We start from the raw sequence: 23,193 nt of genomic DNA on the forward strand, positions 1-23,193 counted from the left end.
TTTCGTTAGCAAAAAAAAAAAATTTTTTTTTTTGGCTGCTACTAAAAGTAGCGATTTTTTAATAAAAAATGTTAAAAAAATAAAATAAAATAATTTGTGTGTTTTTTTTTTATTTTTTTAGATTTTTTTAGGTTTTTTAGGGGGTTTAGTTTTTAGCATTTTAGCTTGGGGGGGGGGGGGGTTAGGTTTTTTTTAGGTTTTTGGGGGTGGGGGTGGGGGTGGGGGGGGGGAGGTTAGGTTTTTTGGTTAAAGTTCTTGTACAAATAATCTTAACATACTAAACATACAAATTGAAGGAAAACTCAAAAAGATAAGGTGGCATTTTTGTAATTATCAATAACTATCAAAGTTACTCTACAAATATACCTAAAAAACCTAACCACTCCCCCCACCCCCAAAAAAAACCTAAACCCCCCACCCCCCACCCCCCAAAAACCTAAAAAAAACCTACCCCCCATACCCCAAAAACCTAACCCCCCCACCCCCCAAAAACCTAAAAAAAAAACCTAACCCCCCCCCACCCCCAAAAACCTAAAAAAACCTAGGCAAAAGATCAAATACAAATAATCTTAACATACTAAACATACAAATTGAAGGAAAACCCAAAAAGACAAGGTGACATTTTTGTAATTACCACCAACTATCAAAGTTACAACAAAAAATACCTAAAAAAACACAATTTTTTTTTAACATTTTTATTAAAAAATCGCTACATTTCGTTAGCAAAAAAATAAAAAAAAATAAAAAAATAAATTTTTTTTTGGCTGCTACTAAAAGTAGCGATTTTTTAATAAAAAATGTTAAAAAAATAAAATAAAATAATTTGTGTGTTTTTTTTTATTTTTTTGGATTTTTTTAGGTTTTTTGGGGGGTTTAGTTTTTAGCATTTTAGCTTGGGTGGGGGGGTTAGGTTTTTTTTTAGGTTTTTGGGGGTGGGGGGGGGGGTTAGGTTTTTTTAGGTTTTTGGGGGGGTGGGGGGGGGTAGGTTTTTTATAGGTTTTTGGGGGGTGGGGGGGGGTGGGGGTTTAGGTTTTTTTTGGGGGTGGGGGGAGTGGTTAGGTTTTTTTAAGTATATTTGTAGAGTAACTTTGATAGTTATTGATAATTACAAAAATGCCACCTTGTCTTTTTGAGTTTTCCTTCAATTTGTATGTTTAGTATGTTAAGATTATTTGTACAAGAACTTTACCTTAATATGTAATGGATGCTTCAATTTTGTTTGAAAATATTTAATAGTGCATGATGTTTCATTCTCCCTTAAATTTTGCGTTTGTTAACTATATCAATTGTCAGTACCGTACATGTGAAGAAATGAACGGGAGAAATACTGACCGAACATCGGTACCGGTTTGATATTTTTTTAATATAACCTTAATCACACTCCTATACTTTAAATCATGTGCGTTCGTCAAATATAACAATTGCTGGCACCGTAGAAGTAATGGACCGATCGGTGATAAGAGCCATGTCTCGACTAGAGTCATGAGGACGTACGGATACACGGCTCTCGAGTATCTAGCCACCGGTATGCACATGGGTTTATGTCAAAAAATCCAAAATTTTGTTCTTTATCGCTAATCTTTTTCGTGTTTTTCCCGTTATAAGTCATTTAACGTCTAAGAGTGATGTCTACAGCTTTGGGGTGGTTCTTATTGAAATGCTCTTTTTGAAATGCAGTCGCAGCGAGCGCAGCTGCAACGAGGTTAATGCGTCCAACAATACGCGGTGGTTGATGCAATTGATTTTTATCTGTCCTATTTGGCAATTAAGGTTACAAACCAAATTGTCATTGAGCATGGTGTAGATTTTATATACAATAGGCTTTGACTAAAAACTGTTGACTTGAATTTTAACTTTGACTTAAACTTGCAATTTGAACCTTGATGAGCGCCTCAAGGCGCGGCACCCAAACAGATGGTTTTTTATATCCAGACCTGTCCTGGCCTGAACACATTCTGACCTGCCACCCCGCTTGACCTAACCCGATGTGCTAATAAATTTGAGATGTTATAATAGCGGGGGCACTTGGTTCCAACCTAAACTTTACTCTTATTTCTTTTGGTATTTTGGAATTTATAATCGTTTATTGTTTCATGGGTGATATAACCGGAAGCTTGGATGCAAAGAAGGCTTTCACAGAAGCACTGAAAATTCATAAGAAGTATCTGAACATGGCAAAGTACTCTAAGGAACCAAAACGATACAGGCGTACTATACAGTAAATTACGAAGTGATTGATAAACTAACTATAAACAACCCCCGTACATAGCCCTAAACTCACCAACCTAAGTGATATATTTCCCGCCGCATCGCGCGGGTAAATGACTAGTATATATATATATATATATATATATATATATATATATATATATATATATATATATATATATATATATATATATATATATATATATATATATATATATATATATATATATTCCTTGGAATTATTGGAAGATATATTATTTTTGGGAAAAATACATATTTTCTTGAGTAAACTTAAAATACATTGGTTTTGGATAAAAATAAGTTTATATATATTTTCTAAGTTAGACTTGAAAATATACTATTTTGGAACCACAAATATTTTTGCCAAAAGAAAAATTATAAATAATTTTTCTAAGTAATATTTCTTAAATATATATATTTTGGAAATACATATATTGGTGGACTTTTATTAGAAATAATATTCCGGAAAGTATAATATAAATTCAAGTATATGAATACTTAATGAATACTTAATGAATACAATAAAATACGTATTCTCACACGTATAAATACTCACCGGAATACGACCTCAAAATATGGCAAAAATACACATGTATAAGGTACCCCCGTCCTTGGGAAGGAAATACAAGTATTAATACTTGGGAAGTATTAAGTTAATATATATTGCTTAACAATTATTCCAAAATTTAATAAATATAATTTAAGTTAAAATATTAATTATTTTGACAATAATTATATAACTTGGAAGAATATCAGAAGCGTAAAAGAAACGTTAATACCAAGTCAAGGCATGGCCCGTTCATCTGATAGACATTAGTACGTTGTAGGTAGTCGTGTTCACCGGAGAAGTTCGAGTTACGATTGTTGAAGACGCAAGACTGTGAGTTTCGTGTTCCCCCTTTTCTTTAACTGTTTTCAGTTTTATAACTTCGGGGGTGAAGTACATGTTACAATTGTTTACAAACGTTATTATTTGGTATGGTTAGCTAAGGAAGGGTACACTTAGATCATGTGAGTGGTGGGCATAACGCTTAAGGCCATCAATCCTCGTAGTAGGACCGAGGGACATGAGTGATAGATCTATTTGGGTGTAGCGAGCCCCGCCCATGTTGGACCAGGGTTTGGCCCATGGGTAGACTATGTCTTACAGCCGGAAGCCCGGTGCAAATCAGCTAGCTTTGAGCTCCCTGCATCACGTCACATATATTAATGGCCTTGCAAACCATTGGTGATTTGTTTTTCCTTGTTGCTTTCATACCGGGATTTATAAACATACATACATACATACATACTTACAGTGGTTTCAAAGGTTTATACATAAACACAAACAAACATACGAACTCGCTCAACTTTTGTTGATGTTTTCAAAATACATGTATTTCAGGGAATTAGTAAGTGGATCTGGCGGGCGTTGGAAGTTTTCATGTTGCGTTGTGAATAAAGATGTCATCCATGGTTTTGAGGTTTGGGTTGGGTGTCTTATTCCTGGACGAGACACGTCTTTCAAACCTTGGTTTTATTTAATATCTTTTCATGAGTCCTTAGTGAACTCCTAAACAATTCGTATGGGTTGTAACTTAAATTTGACTTTTATGTTTAAACAATGATGTTGTGAAGTTTTCAAACTTATTTAATGGATGACAAATCTATGGTTTTTATCATATAGTGGTTGTTATGATTGAATGTAATGATATTAAGAAAGTCACACCATAATCATGCTTCCGCAAGTCAGGGTGTAACAGCTTGGAATCAGAGCTTCGATTGTAGCGAACTAGGATTCCTTCTCGAGTCTAGACTACAATCCTTAGGGCTCTCACAAAAATGTTTTCACAACATATTTTCATTGCATACACGAAACGCCCAGATCCAGGGAGACAAACATTTTTACAAACAAAAGACACGAAATACACTTCAAAATTTATGATTATGGTTCAGTCTAAGAGACTGGGTAGTTCAGTCTTTGAGACTGGGTGGTTCAGTCTGAGAGACTGGGTAGTTCATTTTGAGAAACTAGGAGGTTTAGTCAGAGAGACTAGGTAGTTCAGTCTGAGAGGCTGGGTGGGATAGTCTGGGAAGACTAGGATGGATACGTGAATAAATGTTTATTGATGATTCTTGCTATATGTGTTGGGTTTTTTCACATGTTTATCAAATCTATTTTATCCGTATAAAATATAAAAACGCAGCGGAAAATATTATTTAAAACATGTTTACTTTCAAGATATAAAACCCAATCCCGGATCCATATACAAACATGCATGCTATCAAAATTAAAACACAACCATAGAGTGTTTAGAATACTACCTTCCAAGGAGTAAAGGATATGAAGATGATGATGCTTCCTGAACGGTTGCCTTCAAGTGTAGAAGACCTCAAGCTTGTATACCCCAAGCATTCCAACAAACACCTTATGTTTAGCTAGGATTTCTACACTTATGAACTCACTAAAGTTCCCTCTAGAAACCCTCATATGGCCGAAAATAAGAAGGACAATTTTGAGTTCATGCACTTGATTTTCATACTTGAAAAGCCCTCTTGATCAACCATCTTATGGCCGAAAATTAGAAGGATAATTTTACAAGTTCTTCACTTGAAAAATGATCTCCTCAATTTGCACTCTCTTGGCCGATTTTTTTAGCATCATTTCAAGTCTTGTCTTCCATTTTTTTTGTCATAAAATGGTTATAATGATCAAACATCATATTGCTAGTAATCACCAAATAAACATCAAGTAATCATCAACATGACCAAACCAACTTCATTTAACCATGAGTTCATCTTAGTTCATCATCTTGTTACTTTATGTTCAAGACTTTTGTTTGTAATCTTTTAGAGTTCTTAAGATTTCATCATACCATAACTATTAACCACTCTAAACATGAAGAAAAAGAGGATTCAAGAGACTTACTACTAGCTTTTAAGCTAGGGAAGATCAAGAGGAGAAATGAGGTGGTTAATAGCAAATAGAGAAGGTCCTTCCACTTCCGAGAGCACCAAGCTTCGTTGTATGACCCGTAGCACCTTTGTATACTTGTAGATTGGATGAGAATGAACAAATGATGATGATGGTGGTTGTGGGGGGCTCACGACCGAACCAAGGGAAGAGGGAGGGAGAGTTTGAGGGTGTTGGTGATGTGAGGATGTTAAGAGTGAGGGACTTGTGGTTTAAATAGACTTACTTCCAACATGTCTACACCCATTGGTCCTTATGTTCACTTATTAGGGAGACAAGATCTAATAAAATAAACAAAGAAAATCAAAGGGGTGGGGCCATACTAGAACCGGTTATGGGGGGGGGGGTGGCTTAGTTGATTTGCAATGGGTGGTTAGTTGATTTAGTTAGAAATCAAGTGCTTAGTTAGTGCATTATGGTGTGTTAAGCAATATATAGTTTGTTAGGGTGTTCGGGGACCCTAACTAGCTCAGAAAAATAAGAACAATGTGTTTGACAATATTTTTGTGTTCCGGGTAAAGTCCGGTTGTTCGGTTTGATACTGTTCCGTTAAAGTGCTTAATTAATCCGTAAAGTGTCTTTTATAATATTTTTAGTGACATTTTTGTTTTTCAACATTGAGGAAAGCATATCGGACTATTTAGTAACTTTTCCGTACACTACTAGTATGTTATCAAGCACATGTAAGTATAGCACAGTAATCAGAAAGCAGTTAAGTGATTTAGCACAATCATCAAGCACTTTAATTATCATTAATAAATTGTACGGATACATGGAATTATGAGGGTTGTCACACACATAACTTAGATAAACCTTTAATTTGTTTAAGGGTTTATCGCCACAGTCTCAAGGCTTAAATGTATGCATTTTCACAATACCGCATAGATGTTTGTATCAGTATAGCATGCATTTCCACAAAACATAACTTTGATTTAAACTATGTTTTACTTCAATACCCTGTTTTGTGCATTTTTACCTATGGTTTAGTTGATATATTTCACTTGCCATACATGACATTTTGGTTTCACATCACATGATTTACATTTAACACATGGACATTTTTGACATTGGTTATACATTACATGATTTACATTTTGACATAAACATTTTGACCTGGCTTACACAATAACATTTGACAATTGGTTTAAACATGAACAATTTACATTGGTGGTTTGTTTGGGTAAGTGATTTAAGTAACGAGGCGTGTGTAATATGATACAAGCATGGTGGATACGCCGCTGGTACTTCCTGTATATAAGTGCTTGTATGATATTACATATTGTAGCGTTATTCAAATTATTTCAATTTAGACATATAACATTTTACATAAATAACATATTTTTCACAAGACATTTACAAAACAATTTGTTTTATACAACTCATTTTACTTGGTTATTAAATCAACCATACACCTTTCTTTTATATAATCTGGTTTCTTATCACATTTTCATATGATTTATAAAAGAAAACATTTAACAAGATTCATGACTAATTTTTATTAAGCATTTCTTTAAACTTAAGTCATGAATCCTATTTTCGTAAAACCTATGTATCTCATAGGCATTTTTATGCCGACGTACCTATTTTCACATTTGTTTCAGGAGCTAATGCATAGGGTTGTTCAAGATACACTAGGGTGGACTCGGGCCTCAGTAACATAAAAGAAGCAAGATTAGTTTTAAATAATGTTATGAACTCTTGTTTCTTTCGTTTAAAAGACAATGTAACTCTCTTGATTGATGAATAAAACATAACTTTAATTACCATGGTTGTGGAACAATAATTCTGTTAAAATACTCCCCGACGTTTCCGCCAGGTTGCATGTTATACGCGGTCGGGGTGTGATAGAAGAGTTGGTATCAGAGCCAATGGTTATAGGGAATTAGGTTATTAGTAATGCTTTAACCTAGACTATAACCTTTCTAGGACCCCAACACAAGTTATCTTGTGTTTAGATCTTAAAACATGCACTTCGCCTATCCTTAGGTGATTGCCAAAACAAGAACCCAATTTTCCGAAATGATTTTTGAAAATCAATCATCTGTTTTTAAATGATTTATTATAAGGTTTTGAACCCTTCGATTTTCAGAATGATTTTGAAAATTTAATCATCCATTTTTGAATAATTCTTTTGGCCTTGTGCCTTCCAAGTTTTCAAAATCTCGTCAAACTTTTGGGTTCTAAATAGTGTGAACACGTGCAAACTGGAAGGGTGAACGCCTGTACCCTGAGTTTTCTGTCTAAGGCTAGAGTGTTCGTACAAATCCACATAATCGGACCAGTCACTCTTACCTAGGAACTCTTGGGGTGAGTGTTCACTTATAGGGGAGCATGTCTTCACGATACATTATTTCTGACCCATTTACTTTGATTAGTCACTGTGTGTCGTTTGTTTGCTTTGTGATACGGACGAATGACCACCATCTTTGCTTTTGTCGATTTTGTTTTCATCTCATTCTTTTCATCTAATCATCTCACTCGTTTCCTCTCATGTTTCCTCTTTTAGAACGCCTCCTCGAAGCGAAAATCCGCTATCTAATGCCGAAATGCCAGATATCATGGGGCAGTATATGGCCGCTGTACTCCCAGACATTATTGCTCAAGTGAACCAAGCCAACAATAACCAAAATGCTCCATGCAATTTCAAGAGTTTCAATTCGGTTAAACCACACAAGTTCAGTGGTTCTGAAGGGGCAACTGGGCTCCTTCAATGGTTCGAGAGCATTGAGAGTACGTTTCGTCACGTTCAGTGTCCAGAAAATCAGAAAGTCGAGTTTGCTTCAAGTGTATTTCAGAAGAGAGCTCTTACATGGTGGAACAGGGTTATGAGAGACCGTGGTGCTAAGGTTGCGTTAGCACAAACTTGGGCTGAACTTAGAGCTCTTATGATGAGGGAGTTTTGTCCTCGTCATGAATTAAGGGCTTTAGAAAGGGAGTTTGATGATTTGAAACATGATAGTGGTGAGCACCGAGCTTACACTGACAGGTATGAGGAGTTGAGCTTACTTTGCCCTACCATGGTTACCCCACTTGAGAAAGCTATCGAGAGGTATATTGATGGTTTACCTGACTCTGTACAAGACATCGTCACTGCTAGTAACCCTACCACAGTTCGTCAGGCAATTGAGTTAGCTGCAACATTGACAAAGTCGCAGGTTCGAAAGGGTAAACTACACAGGAAGGGTGACAAGGGCAAGAAACAGTCGTCTGATAAGGGTGAGAGCAAGAAGGGTAAGAATAAGAAGGGCAAGGATTCGGGTTCCTCGAAGGGGTCTGGGAAGCGTAGGGCTTCCCAGAATTTTGCTGTCACTGCTCAAGCAAACCAGGCAGCTCCCAACCAAACCGCACAGCCTCCAGCTAAGAAACGGTATGCGGGGAATGCACCTTTGTGGAATAGATGCAATACGAGACAGTAGTAGTATATTACATGGTGGAACGAGGTTATGAGAGACCGTGGTGCTGAGGTTGCGTTAGCACAAACTTGGGCTGAACTTAGAGCTCTTATGATGAGTGAGTTTTGTCGTCGTCATGAATTAAGATCTTTAGAAAGGGAGTTTGATGATTTGAATCAGGATAGTGGTGAGCACCGGGCTTACACTGACAGGTATGAGGAGTTGAGCTTACTTTGCCCTACCATGGTTACCCGACTTGAGAAAGCTATCCAGAGGTATATTGATGGCTTACCTGACTCTGTACAAGACATCGTCACTGGTAGTAACCCTACCACAGTTCGTTAGGCATTTGAGTTAGCTGCAACATTGACAGAGTCGCAGGTTTGAAAGGGTAAACTACACAGGAAGGGTGACAAGGGCAAGAAACAGTCGTCTGATAAGGGTGAGAGCAAGAAGAGTAAGAATAAGAAGGGCAAGGATTCAGGTTCCTCGAAGGGGTCTGGGAAGCGTAAGGCTTCCCAGAATTTTGCTGTCACTGCTCAAGCAAACCAGGCAGCTCCCAACCAACCCGCACAGCCTCCAGCTAAGAAACGGTATGCGGGGAATGCACCTTTTTGCAAAAGATGCAATAGCCACCATCAGCCGCAACTTCCGTGAAGTTTCTGTACCAACTGTGGGAAGTCGGGTCATCTTGCTGATGTTTGTCGTTTTGCTTAGAATCAAGCTACTCGTAGTCCAGCTCAACAGGTTGCTCAACAGCAAGCACAAGCTGCACGACTTCATTTTCCTCCTTAGTATTTGCATTAGTATTAGTATTAGTATTAGTATTAGTATTAGTATTAGTATTAGTATTAGTATTAGTATTAGTATTAGTATTAGTATTAGTATTAGTATTAGTATTAGTATTAGTATTAGTATTAGTATTAGTATTAGTATTAGTATTAGTATTAGTATTAGTATTAGTATTAGTATTAGTATTAGTATTAGTATTAGTATTAGTATTAGTATTAGTATTAGTATTAGTATTAGTATTAGTATTAGTATTAGTATTAGTATTAGTATTAGTATTAGTATTAGTATTAGTATTAGTATTAGTATTAGTATTAGTATTAGTATTAGTATTAGTATTAGTATTAGTATTAGTATTAGTATTAGTATTAGTATTAGTATTAGTATTAGTATTAGTATTAGTATTAGTATTAGTATTAGTATTAGTATTAGTATTAGTATTAGTATTAGTATTAGTATTAGTATTAGTATTAGTATTAGTATTAGTATTAGTATTAGTATTAGTATTAGTATTAGTATTAGTATTAGTATTAGTATTAGTATTAGTATTAGTATTAGTATTGTATTAGTATTAGTATTAGTATTAGTATTAGTATTAGTATTAGTATTAGTATTAGTATTAGTATTAGTATTAGTATTAGTATTAGTATTAGTATTAGTATTAGTATTAGTATTAGTATTAGTATTAGTATTAGTATTAGTATTAGTATTAGTATTAGTATTAGTATTAGTATTAGTATTAGTATAGTATTAGTATTAGTATTAGTATTAGTATTAGTATTAGTATTAGTATTAGTATTAGTATTAGTATTAGTATTAGTATTAGTATAGTATTAGTATTAGTATTAGTATTAGTATTAGTATTAGTATTAGTATTAGTATTAGTATTAGTATTAGTATTAGTATTAGTATTAGTATTAGTATTAGTATTAGTATTAGTATTAGTATTAGTATTAGTATTAGTATTAGTATTAGTATTAGTATTAGTATTAGTATTAGTATTAGTATTAGTATTAGTATTAGTATTAGTATTAGTATTAGCATTAGCATTAGTATTAGCATTAGTATTAGCATTAGCATTAGCATTAGCATTAGCATTAGCATTAGTATTAGTATTAGTATTAGTATTAGTATTAGTATTAGTATTAGTATTAGTATTAGTATTAGTATTAGTAGTATTAGTATTAGTATTAGTATTAGTATTAGTATTAGTATTAGTATTAGTATTAGTATTGTATTAGTATTAGTATTAGTATTAGTATTAGTATTAGTATTAGTATTATTAGTATTAGTATTAGTGCCATAAAGCTTTCTTCACATGCCGCACCAGTATTAACTTCCACAGGTTAATCAAACCCTTCTCTCTCTCTCCTTTTGGCGATTTTTTGCTCTTCATGAAACCCTAGATTTTTCTTCATGATCTTATGTATAACAATCTGTTATTAGAGTTTGATTCGTCAATACTCTAGAACGAACTTGTTAGCATTTGTGACTGATTAGGAATTAGGGTTTTTCTTTGTTTGTTTTCTTCAATCGCCGCTCTAGGGATCCGGTTCGAAACCCTGATTGATTAAACTAGTTGTTGTTGATTGCGGTTAACTGAGATTAACTTAGCTAGATTGATAACACTTTTATAATCGGTTAAGGGTGGATTTTCGGCTCTAGGGTTTAAAGGATTAGGGTTTACGTGTGCGACGGCTGATAATCTGGTTGTTTTCTTGTGTTTTCCTTTGCATGGTTAGTGTGGTGTTGTTCTGATGGAGAGAGTTGCGGATTCGGGTGGGGATGATTACCCCAATCTGGGTAATTTTCAAAACTTACATTACGATTCTGAGGAAACTCCAGGTACAGCTCCTATTCGCGGGATAGGTTTGCGTGTAACTAACATTGAAGGTAATCCTCTCTTGCCTAGGAGGGGAATATATTCAACAAACAACCCGTCAATACTTGATGGTTTAGAGGCTATTTCGAAACCAGTGGAGTTGGATTTTGGGGGGGGGGGGTAGTTCGAACATGTTTCATGCAAATCATATGGCAACTAATTCTTCGTTAGAGGGGGATGAATTGAATGCGATGAGCAACTTGGGTAATAAGGAAAAGTCTGATGTCTTCAACACAACTTTTGCTGAAAAACTAAAAGGTGGAATTAAGCCAAGTAGAGTGAATTTCCGGTTCCTAAAGAATGAAGAAAATCAAGGTAATGCGGATGTCACAATACCTTTGGAATCGGTTAAGAAGGTTCAGGAAAAATGTAGTAATGTCCTCTATGGGTACTTCTTGGGTAAAAGACTAGCCTTTCCGGTAGTAGAATATTTTGTTAAGAATCGATGGAAGAAGTATGGCCTTCAAAAGAGTATGATGAATGCAAAAGGTTTCTTCTTCTTCAAATTTGAGTCGAGGGAAGGTTTGGAGCAGGTTTTACATGACGGGCCGTGGCTTATTCGTAATGTTCCCATTTTTCTAAAACCATGGTCATCTGAAACTGAGATAAAAAAGGAAGAATTCAAAAAGGTCCCAGTCTGGGTGAAAATGCATGATGTTCCGTTAGCGGCTTATACCGAGGATGGTTTAAGTTTAATAGCTTCTAGGATAGGATCCCCGAAACTCTTGGATAATGAAACATCAAATATGTGTTTGGAGTCTTGGGGCCGTAGCAGTTATGCTAGAGCGGTGATTGAATTGGACGCTGAAAAGAATCTAGAAGAGACTGTCTCGGTTGCTATCCCAAATGTTGAAGGTGGTGGATTCTTGTTGAGTGTAGTCAAAGTAGAATATGAATGGTCGCCGCCGAGGTGCTCGACTTGTTGTGTTTTTGGCCATACAAAGGATAAATGCCCTAAGGAGGTTAAGACTAACACACAAGATAACAGGAAGGGTAAGGAGCATACTGATGAAGATGGTTATATGGATGTGAATAAGAAAAAAGCGGCTAGGAAAGGCATTGTAATCAAAGAAAAGCCTAAGTTTGAATACCGGCCTATTCAAAAACCGAGTAACCTGGTTATTAATGAACCAAACTCTCGTCCGGGCATGTCTAAGACGGCTGAACTGAATTCTCGGCCTGGCTCTTCAACTGTGGCTAATGCGCAAGGTAACACTCACACGAGGTTTAATTCTCGAAATGATGCAGCTCAGGGAAGTAGCATAAAACTTGGGAATTCGTTTGGATGTCTGGATTCAGGTGAGGCCAGGGTAGAAGATGATATATCGGATGAGGAAGAGGTGATAGAAATTAATGAAACGTCAGAGTTTATGCAAGCGGGTAATGAAAAAACAGGGGCAAGCACTCCTGCTGACAAGGTTATTAATGGATAGTATTGCTTGCTGGAACATTAGGGGCTTGAACCGTCCCCTGAAACAAAGAGAGGTTCGTAGTGTCATTAATACCAATAATATTCAGGTGTGTGCTATTCTGGAATCGCATGTTCAGGTTTCAAATCTGTTGGGAGTATGTCAGAAGATTTGTCGTTCTTGGAATTGGTCTTCTAATGGTAGTATTTGTTCGAAGGGCACACGCATTCTCTTGGGTTGGAATAGAGATTATGTTGACCTCATGGTCTTATCAATTACTCCTCAAGTTATGCATGCTCAACTTGTTTTCAAGGATATTAATAAAGCTATGTTTTGCTCCTTTGTGTACGCGGATAACTATTATATGGAACGTCGGAAACTATGGGAAAGTCTATGTTTACACAAACATTTTGTCCGGACCAAACCGTGGGTTATTATGGGAGATTTTAACTCTTCATTGTACCTAGAGGATATGGCAATGGGATCTTCTAAAATTACAATTGGAATGCGAGATTTCAAGGAATGTGTTCAGAATCTGGAGGTTTTTGATGTGAATAGCTCGGGTTTTCATTATACCTGGAGCCAAAAACCAAAAAAGGGATTGGGTATTTTGAAAAAGATTGATCGTGTTATGGCTAATGTATATTTTACGGATGACTTTCCAAGTTCTTGTGCGGTTTTTCATCCGTATAGAATTTCTGATCATACGCCGTGTCTTCTTAAGCTTCCGGGTACGAGAAGTAGCAAGCCGAAACCCTTTAAATTCCCGAATTTTTTAGCTTATAAAAAGGAGTTTGGTGAAATTGTTAAATCTGAATGGAGAAAACAAATTGAGGGGGTGCCTATGTTTAGAGTAGTGAAAAAGTTGAGAGCTCTTAAACATCCTATCCGTAGCCTTCTATACAAACAAGGCAACGTTCATAAAAAAGTGAAGTCATTACGAGAAGCTTTAGATGAAGCTCAAGCTAAAGTGGATCAAAACCCCGCGGATGAGGAATGTAGAAAAAGGGAATCGGAATTACTGGCATCGTTTCAAGAAGCTCTTATGGATGAAGAAAGGTTCTTGAGTCAAAAAGCAAAGGTCGAATGGTTGAAGGTGGGTGATTCCAATTCAGCGTTTTTTCATAATTCATTGAAATGTCGAAATCATAGATGCCGTGTGGATATTATAAAGGATACTGATGGAAACTTGTATGAGGGAGCCGAGGTTCCCACCGCTTTTGTGAATCATTTCAGCAATTTTCTTGGTCAGAAAGGAAATACAACTCGGAAGCCAACTCCGGATTTATTTCCTAACATGCTGGATCCTTCGGCAGCTGAGCATATGGTTCGAGAGGTGACGGTAGCTGAAATTAAGTCGGCTATGTTTTCTATAGGTGATAATAAAGCTCCTGGACCGGATGGGTATTCATCGGCTTTTTTCAAAAAAGGTTGGCCGATTGTTGGAGAAGAGGTATGTACTTCTATAAAGGATTTCTTCATTTCTAATCGATTGCTTCAGGAGGTGAATCATACAATTATTGCCCTTATTCCAAAGATTCCAACTCCTAGTATGGTTACTGATTATCGCCCTATCTCGTGTTGTAATGTGCTATATAAGTGCATTACTAAAATTCTATCGAATAGAATTTTAGAGGGCCTTGATAAGCTGGTAACCTTGAATCAATCAGCGTTTGTGCCCAATAGAAGAATTACGGATAACATATTGCTAGTTCAAGAGCTGATGCATAATTATCATCGGGAAAGTGGTGCTCCTAGATGTGCATTCAAAGTAGATATCCAAAAAGCGTATGACACGGTAGACTGGGATTTTCTGGGTGATATTTTGAAGGGATATGGTTTTCATCCAACTATGGTTGAATGGATTATGAAGTGTATTTCTTCATCGTCTTTTTCAGTCAGTGTGAATGGGAATATTTTTGGTTATTTCAAAGGCAGGAGGGGTCTTCGTCAAGGGGATCCCATGTCCCCGTATCTTTTCACATTGGTCATGGAGGTATTAACGTCTATGCTTCAGCGAGCAACGACTATTGAGTCAGCATTCAGATTTCATAAAAAATGTGAGAAACAAAGAATCGTTAATTTGTGTTTCGCGGACGATCTTTTTTTGTTTTCTAGAGGGGACGTTAACTCTGTCAAAGTCATTATGGATGGGCTGAACAGGTTTAAGGATATGTCTGGCTTGATTCCGAGTCTCACGAAGAGTACGGTGTTCTTTTGCAATGTTCCGAATCAAGTTAAAAGCAATATCCGCTCTATCATGCCGTTTGAGGAGGGCTCATTACCGATCAGGTACCTAGGCGTTCCTCTTATTGCTTCAAGGCTTTTATACTCGGATTGCAAAGTGTTGGTTGAAAAGATGGAGAACAGAATTACAGATTGGAAAGCTAAATATCTATCCTTTGCGGGTAGATTACAATTAATTATTTCTGTGCTTTCGTCTTTTTACATTTACTGGGCTTCAGTGTTCGTTTTACCAGCTAGTATCGTTAAGCAACTTGAGCAAAAAATGCGGAGTTTTTTATGGTGTCAAGGGCACTTCGTGAAAGGTAAAGCAAAAGTTTCTTGGAATGTTGTTTGTCTTCCGAAATCTGAAGGGGGTTTGGGGGTTCGTCGCATTGCGGATGTGAATAAAGCCTTAATGGCTTTTCATATGAATAGTATCTTGTCGCGAAGGAAATCTCTATGGGTGGAATGGGTATACTCTTATCATTTGCAGGATAGAAGTTTGTGGGATATTCCTAATCCAAATAATGCTTGTTGGAGCTGGCGAAAATTACTTCAAATGAGACCAACTGTCCGAAAGTTTTTTGTGTCCAAAATAGGCGACGGTCGAAGTACTTTCTTGTGGTTTGATAATTGGAATGATCATTGCCCTCTTAGCTCTTATGTTACACCTAGACAAATGCGACAAGAGGGGCTCTCCATATACACTAAAGTTGCTGATGTGGTTCAAGATAATACGTGGAGGTGGCCAAACGCTTGGCGGGACGTGTTCCCTATTCTATTTCAGCTTCCTCCTATTTCTATTGAATCTCACAAAACCGATAGTATCATGTGGAAATATAACAATGATTCAATGGAATCTTTCGCAACCAAGGTGGCGTGGAATTCTTTAAGGAGAACCGGACAACAAGTGAACTGGTATAATATGGTGTGGTCTTCTTTTAATATCCCTAGACACGCGTTCCTTTGTTGGCTGATATATAAAAGAAAACTAGCAACTCAAGACCGAATTCAAAGGTGGAATAATGCTATGGGTAAGGTAAGTATGATGTGTTGTCTCCTTTGTAATAGAGGGTTGGAAACTCATGAACATCTCTTCTTCGAATGCACATACACTAAACAGATCTGGTATTCAATAAGAAAGAAGATAGATATGGCACATATTGATGAAAAATGGGATGAAATCATGGCTTGGATTATCCCTAATGCAAAATCTAAACGATTGATTTGGGTGAGTCGCAAGTTAGTGGTGGCGGCCATGGCTTACTTTGTATGGCAGGAACGGAATTCAAGATTTTTTAATAATCAATTACGTCCGCCGGAAGTATTAGAAGATATGATTGTTGAAACAGTCCGATTGAAGCTGCACTCGTTCAAGTACAAAGTAAATGAGCAGGTTTCAAGACTTTTGAAGACATGGAAGATATCATTGCTGGAGGAGTCCGACCACACCTAATATAATCTCTTAATAGTTTTTCTGATGTATAGTTGATAGGTGTTTGGTGCGTTGTTTTGCTTTTTAGCGTGTTTACTTTAGTGTGGCATGTCACACTATTGAACTAGATTGGTACTCTGCCAATCTACTTGTATCTGTTTTGGTTTATAGTAATACAATCACCGGGGTATACCCTTTACCCAAAAAAAAAAAAAAATAGTATTAGTATTAGTATTAGTATTAGCAATGTATTATTAGTATTAGTATTATTAGTATTAGTATTAGTATTATTAGTATTATTAGTATTATTAGTATTATTAGTCTTAGTATTAGTATTAGTATTATTAATATAAGTAATATTAGTATTAGTCTTAGTATTAGTATTAGTATTATTAATATTAGTATTAGTATTGTTAGTATTAGTATTATTAGTATTAGTATTAGTATTATTAGTGTTAGTGTTAGTGTTAGTGTTAGTGTTAGTGTTAGTGTTAGTGTTAGTGTGAGTGTGAGTGTGAGTGTGAGTGTGAGTGTGAGTGTGAGTGTTAGTGTTAGTGTTAGTGTTAGTGTTAGTGTTAGTGTTAGTGTTAGTGTTAGTGTTAGTGTTAGTGTTAGTGTTAGTGTTAGTGTTAGTGTTAGTGTTAGTGTTATTTGTATTAGTAGTATTATTAGTGTTATTAGTCTTAGTATTAGTATTAGTATTAGTATTAGTATTAGTATTAGTATTAGTATTAGTATTAGTATTAGTATTAGTATTAGTATTAGTATTAGTATTAGTATTAGTATTAGTATTAGTATTAGTATTAGTATTAGTATTAGTATTAGTATTAGTATTAGTATTAGTATTAGTATTAGTATTAGTATTAGTATTAGTATTAGTATTAGTATTAGTATTAGTATTAGTATTAGTATTAGTATTAGTATTAGTATTAGTATTAGTATTAGTATTAGTATTAGTATTAGTATTAGTATTAGTATTAGTATTAGTATTAGTATTAGTATTAGTATTAGTATTAGTATTAGTATTAGTATTAGTATTAGTATTAGTATTAGTATTAGTATTAGTATTAGTATTAGTATTAGTATTAGTATTAGTATTAGTATTAGTATTAGTATTAGTATTAGTATTAGTATTAGTATTAGTATTAGTATTAGTATTAGTATTAGTATTAGTATTAGTATTAGTATTAGTTTAGTATTAGTATTAGTATTAGTATTAGTATTAGTATTAGTATTAGTATTAGTATTAGTATTAGTATTAGTATTAGTATTAGTATTAGTATTAGTATTAGTATTAGTATTAGTATTAGTATTAGTATTAGTATTATTAGCTAAAGGATCCGAATTAAATTAAATACGGATGATTAAGGATTCCGGATACCACACATTCTGAATCCTGCAAGTTAGGATAGCTGAAGGATTCGATTTCAAACAAGTATTACTGAATTAGGATCCGGCTAACACCCGTACTGAATACTTCTACTAGGGTTGCTATAGGATCCGAATCCAGCCGAGCCTTATTCATTTTTGATTTACTCTTTGTTTGGTTGCTATTGGATCCATAAACTACCCATTATGAATCATGCAAGCTAGGGAAGCTACAGGATTCGATCTCAACCGCGTCTGGATGATTCTAGATCAAGATATCACCCGTTCTGAATCCTTCTTGTTAAGGATGCTACGGGAACCGAATCCAATCAAGTCATGATGATATTCAAATCACTCTTAGTTTGGTTGTTGTTGCATCCATACACCAGTCATTCGGAATCTTGCAGGCTAGGATAGCTAAAGGATCCGAATTCAATCAAATACGGATAATTTAGGATTCCGGATACCACACATTCAGAATCCTGTAGGTTAGGATAGCTAAAGTGTGACACTTGTGTCTGTAATCATTTTAAACAGTTCAGTTATCAATAGAACAATGTTATTTGATTTTTGTTCAATTTCAAACTCTATATCGCTTTCTGGAGAGTTATACGCAAACCGGTGTCTAAACGTAATCAGTTTAACACGACAAACACTCCGAAACATCAAAATATTCTTAACATACCTTAAATAACCTTTACATAACTTAGAAATAAGTTTTGAAGGCTTTGGTATGACAAAATCAAGCTTATTCGCTTACAGGGACTAAAATCGACAAACTGCGAAAGTATGCTGATTCGTACTGTAACGGACATTCCGGAACATGACCGTAAGTTAAACATACCCTAAATATCCTTCACATATCTTATGAATAGGCTTTGAGGGGATTCGGTGTGCAAAAATAAACTTTTTGGTCATTCAGGGACTAAAAGCGTCAAAAAGTGCATAAGTTTGCATTTTCGTGCATATCTTACGTTCTGATTACATCCGAACATCCAAAAATTTATGTAATCATTAAAATATTTTATTTAGTGATTGGCATGAGAAAAATCCATTCGTCGTGCAATTTGGATCATTTTTCGCGTTCGTGCGTATTTCGTCGTAATTAAGCAAATAACGCGTCCGTACGACCAAACAAACCGACATCCGGCATATTTTTGAGCATGTTTCATGGCCACTATGTTTAGGCATCATTTTAGGGCCTTAAAGTTGGCTTAATGGGCCGTAGATGTGTTGGAATTGTGCTTAAACCATTACAGGGACCATTTATGCAATTTATGAAACTCAGTTTGCTGATCTGAAGTCCAGGCGGGCCGGGTTGGCCTTACCTGACTCCTACGCGGGCCGCGTATGTCACACCCCCAAAATCCACATGCGGAGTACCACCGCTTGGAGGCGTGACTGACCAGGATCTTAACCATCAATAACATTGAACTCATAAGCATAGGTAAATAATACTTTCACTAATAAACAACAAGTGTTACAATGTTACAATATTTCACAGTTTACAGCGGAAGCATATTTAACTCGTTAAGTGTTTATAAAACCATATGTAAGCTCTTAGTCTTATATTGCGTTTCCATGTGCCTCGACCCATGACCACTCCAGCTTCTCAGACAGCAAGTTCCTTTGATATGCACCTAAAGGCCTGCAAGGCATGTAACAATGAGTCAACAACAAAGTTGAGCGAGTTCACAGAATGGGTGTTCGTTTTAAGTGTTTTACGAAAACTTAGTTTGTCTTTAGCTGGCTCACTTGGCCATGGGGGTTTCCCATGTTGAAAAATATGTTTAACCACGTGGAATAACAGTTTACCCTGTTTCCCGAACATGTCCATAGATGATGGGGGTTTCCCATAGTTAAAATATGTTTTACCAGTTTACCCTGTTTCCCAAACCTTTTTACGATATTTAGTGGGGGCTTCCCCTGTTTGTATATACCTGACTAGTGGTAACCATAAGTGTTCTTCTTAACCCGAGAACACTAGTACGTACAAGCTTTACGTAGGTTTTACGTAAGTGTCCTTCTTTACCCGAGGACAGTGGTACGTGTGGGGTTTACGTAGGTTTTACGTAAGTGTCCTTCCTGACTCCGGAAGACAGTAGCATGTGTGAGTTTACGTAGGTTTTACGTAAGTGTCCTTCCTGACTCCGGAAGACAGTAGTATGTACTTGTTTACGTAGGTTTTACGTAAGTGTCCTGCTTAACCCGAGGACCATGGTAGATAGTCTAGTAACCGTGTAAGTACGAGAAATTGTTCAATTCCATCATTCAACCCATTCCCTATCCCCGGGAATCCCATGCCTTGGTAAAGAGTGTGAACTCACCTTGGTTTGCTCGGCACATACACAGAAAGGTCAATCGAGCTAGTTAAGGCTAACCACGTCCTAACATGGTTACCATACAAGTCAGGTCTAGGTTCAAGTAAAGCACGTATGATTACACATAGTCTAACAGGTTATTAACACGTATAACACATTAGCAGTCAAATTCATAACATACTAATCACTGGTACGATTTAATAGATTGGGCTCGCCCAAGTCTAACAGCCTTGTGCGATTCACCCGTTGAAACCCAACAGTACCCGGCCCAATATCCAGAAAGCCCAAATACATCTATATACATATACACGGCCCAACATATAAGTAAATAGTCCATCTTGTGCGATCCATACATCTTGTGCGACCAGCCTTGTTACCCAGCCCAATAAATATACATACGGCCCAAAATAACAAACAGACAAACAATCTTGTGCGACTCAATTGTCCTTGTGCGACTAGGGACCTTTTGTGCGACCAAGAGGTCTTGTGCGCATGGTTTAACATCCGAATATTATGTCATTCGGTTACAATATTCAATGGTCTCCAAATTTATCATTTATCAATTAACACAAATCACAGATTCTCACCAATCCTTAATCGATCAAATAAATAAATCATCAATTAATATGAACCCTAATATCATAACAACTCATCATCATTTCAATGCAGGAAGCCATCATATCTATTCTTTTTATCAAAGTCAAAAGGTCACCTAAAGTCTATGTATTTAAAAGAAATAAGCTACCATCCACCAACCCAATTGTTGTCGGTCATGCATATCCGAATATTTAATAATACTTGCATGTGAGTCTGGTGATTTAATTGTCAGAATCATATGTAATAATATTTAGGATATGTCGGCCATTAAGGAATTGCACATTGAATCATTATTGTTTGAATGAATATACAACCAGAAGATTATATTTCATTTGGAGGCACAATCTAACAAGTGTTACTACCAATGAGATCCATTACATCGGATACATCATATAATATCAAAACTAGACCTTATCATACAATAACGACAATCAATATTATTATGATTATTTTTTTTAATTACGAATAATACTCAACTTGGTTTCATTGTCACTAAACATGTAAACAGTCAAGAGTCATTATGGTGAATCACAAGTTAATATACCGATTAATTCCATGACCCGAGAGATGATACTTCGAAGATGATGAGATCCGATGAGGGTTGTCTGCCGTCGCCAAGAAAGAGGCTCTAGGGTTTTTCTAACTAATCATCTACGCGACCTACTGGGTTATAAAAGAAGATTATAACAAGTTGGGCCTTATTGGGCTTCGGCGAAACGGTTGGGCCGGCGAAACAAATCCTGTTTCGTTGAGCTATGTTTGACGAATCACACCCTTGTTTCGTCGGAGAAGCGTATGGCGAAACAGTCATGGTCAACGTGCAATAAACGCGAAAGTGAAAGTCGGAAACTCGAGTTGTCACATTATCCCCAACTTGAAAGAAATTTCGTCCCGAAATTTAGCATGCGGTTACTGATGAAACTAGGTAAGTTGTATCGTTCACTGGTTTTCCTGGGGTGTCACATCATCCCCCCATTGAGTTGGAATTTCATCCCGAAATTCTGTAGTAGCTTCAGCCTCAGTAATGGTTGCACGGTTTTCGAATAACTGGGGATACTTGAGTTTCATTTGATCTTCTCGTTCCCAGGTATACTCTGGGCCACGACGGGAGTTCCAACGAACTCGAACAAGTGGTATTCTGGTGTGCTTGAGGACCTTAACATCCCGGTCTGTGATTTCAACAGGTTTCTCGACGAAGCGCAACTGCTCGTCGATAGTGAGTTCCTTCAAAGGAACTATGAGGGTCTCATCTGACAGGCACTTCTTAAGATTCGACACGTGGAAAACATTGTGAACTGCCCCTAGTTCTGTTGGTAGGTTCAGTTTGTAGGCCACTTTGCCTATTCTCTCTGTGATTTCGAACGGTCCGACATACCGCAGATTTAGTTTGCCCCGTTTGCCAAAACGAACCACACCCTTCCAGGGTGAAACTTTAAGTAAAACCCGGTCCCCGACCTGAAATTCCAAAGGCTTCCTACGCTTATCAGCGTAACTTTTCTGACAGTCCCGAGCTGCCGCCATGCGTTGTCATATCTGTGCAATTCGTTCCATAGCATCAACTACAAGTTCTGGACCCGTAATTTGACTATCACCCACCTCTGCCCAACACAGAAGTGACCGGCATTACGTCCGTACAATGCCTCGAATGGAGCGGCTTGAATGCTGGTGTGGTAACTGTTATTGTATGAGAACTCCACCAAAGGGCGATGCTTTTCCCAGCTGCTGCCGAAATCAATAACACATGCCCGAAGCATGTCTTCTAGGGTTTGAATCGTGCGCTCAGACTGCTCATCCGTCTGAGGGTGATATGCTGTGCTCATGACTAGCCGCGAGCCAAAAGCTTTGTGCGTTGCTTGCCATAGTTCTGATGTGAATCGTGCATCCCGATCCGAAATAATAGAGGTGGGCACCCCGTGCCTCGAGACCACTTCCTTCAAGTAGATGTCTGCTAATGTGGAGAACTTGTCCGTTTCTTTGATTGCCATGAAGTGTGCAGACTTTGTGAGTCGATCCACGATCACCCAAATAGTGTCGTTCCCACGCTGGGATCTAGGTAGGCCTGTAACAAAATCCATGGAAATTTCCTCCCATTTCCATTGTGGTATCTTTGGTTGCTGAAGTAGACCTGATGGTTTCTGATATTCAACTTTGACTCTCGCACAAGTCAAACACTTGCCGACGTAAGTCGCGACGAGGGCTTTCATGCTAGGCCACCAATACGTAGTTCTGAGATCGTGGTACATTTTATCCGACCCTGGATGTACCGAGTAGCGAGACTTGTGCGCTTCATCCATCACAAGTTCTCGTAGACCGCCATAAAGTGGGACCCAAATACGCCCCGTTACATAGTAAGTGCCGTCTTCCTTTCGTTCTAATCGTTGCCTTGAGCCGCGTAAGGCTTCAGCCTTGACGTTTTCTGGTTTCAATGCTTCTACCTGAGCATCTCGTATCTGTGCAGGAAGACTGGACTGGATAGTGAGCTGCAATGCTCATACACGCCTAGGTGTAGTATCTTTCCAACTGAGGGCGTCAGCCACATCATTGGCTTTGCCTGGATGGTACTTGATGGCGCATTCGTAATCGTTCAGTAGT

This window comes from Helianthus annuus, chromosome 7 (genome assembly GCF_002127325.2).
Source record: "Helianthus annuus cultivar XRQ/B chromosome 7, HanXRQr2.0-SUNRISE, whole genome shotgun sequence".
Classification (NCBI taxonomy): domain Eukaryota; kingdom Viridiplantae; phylum Streptophyta; class Magnoliopsida; order Asterales; family Asteraceae; genus Helianthus; species Helianthus annuus.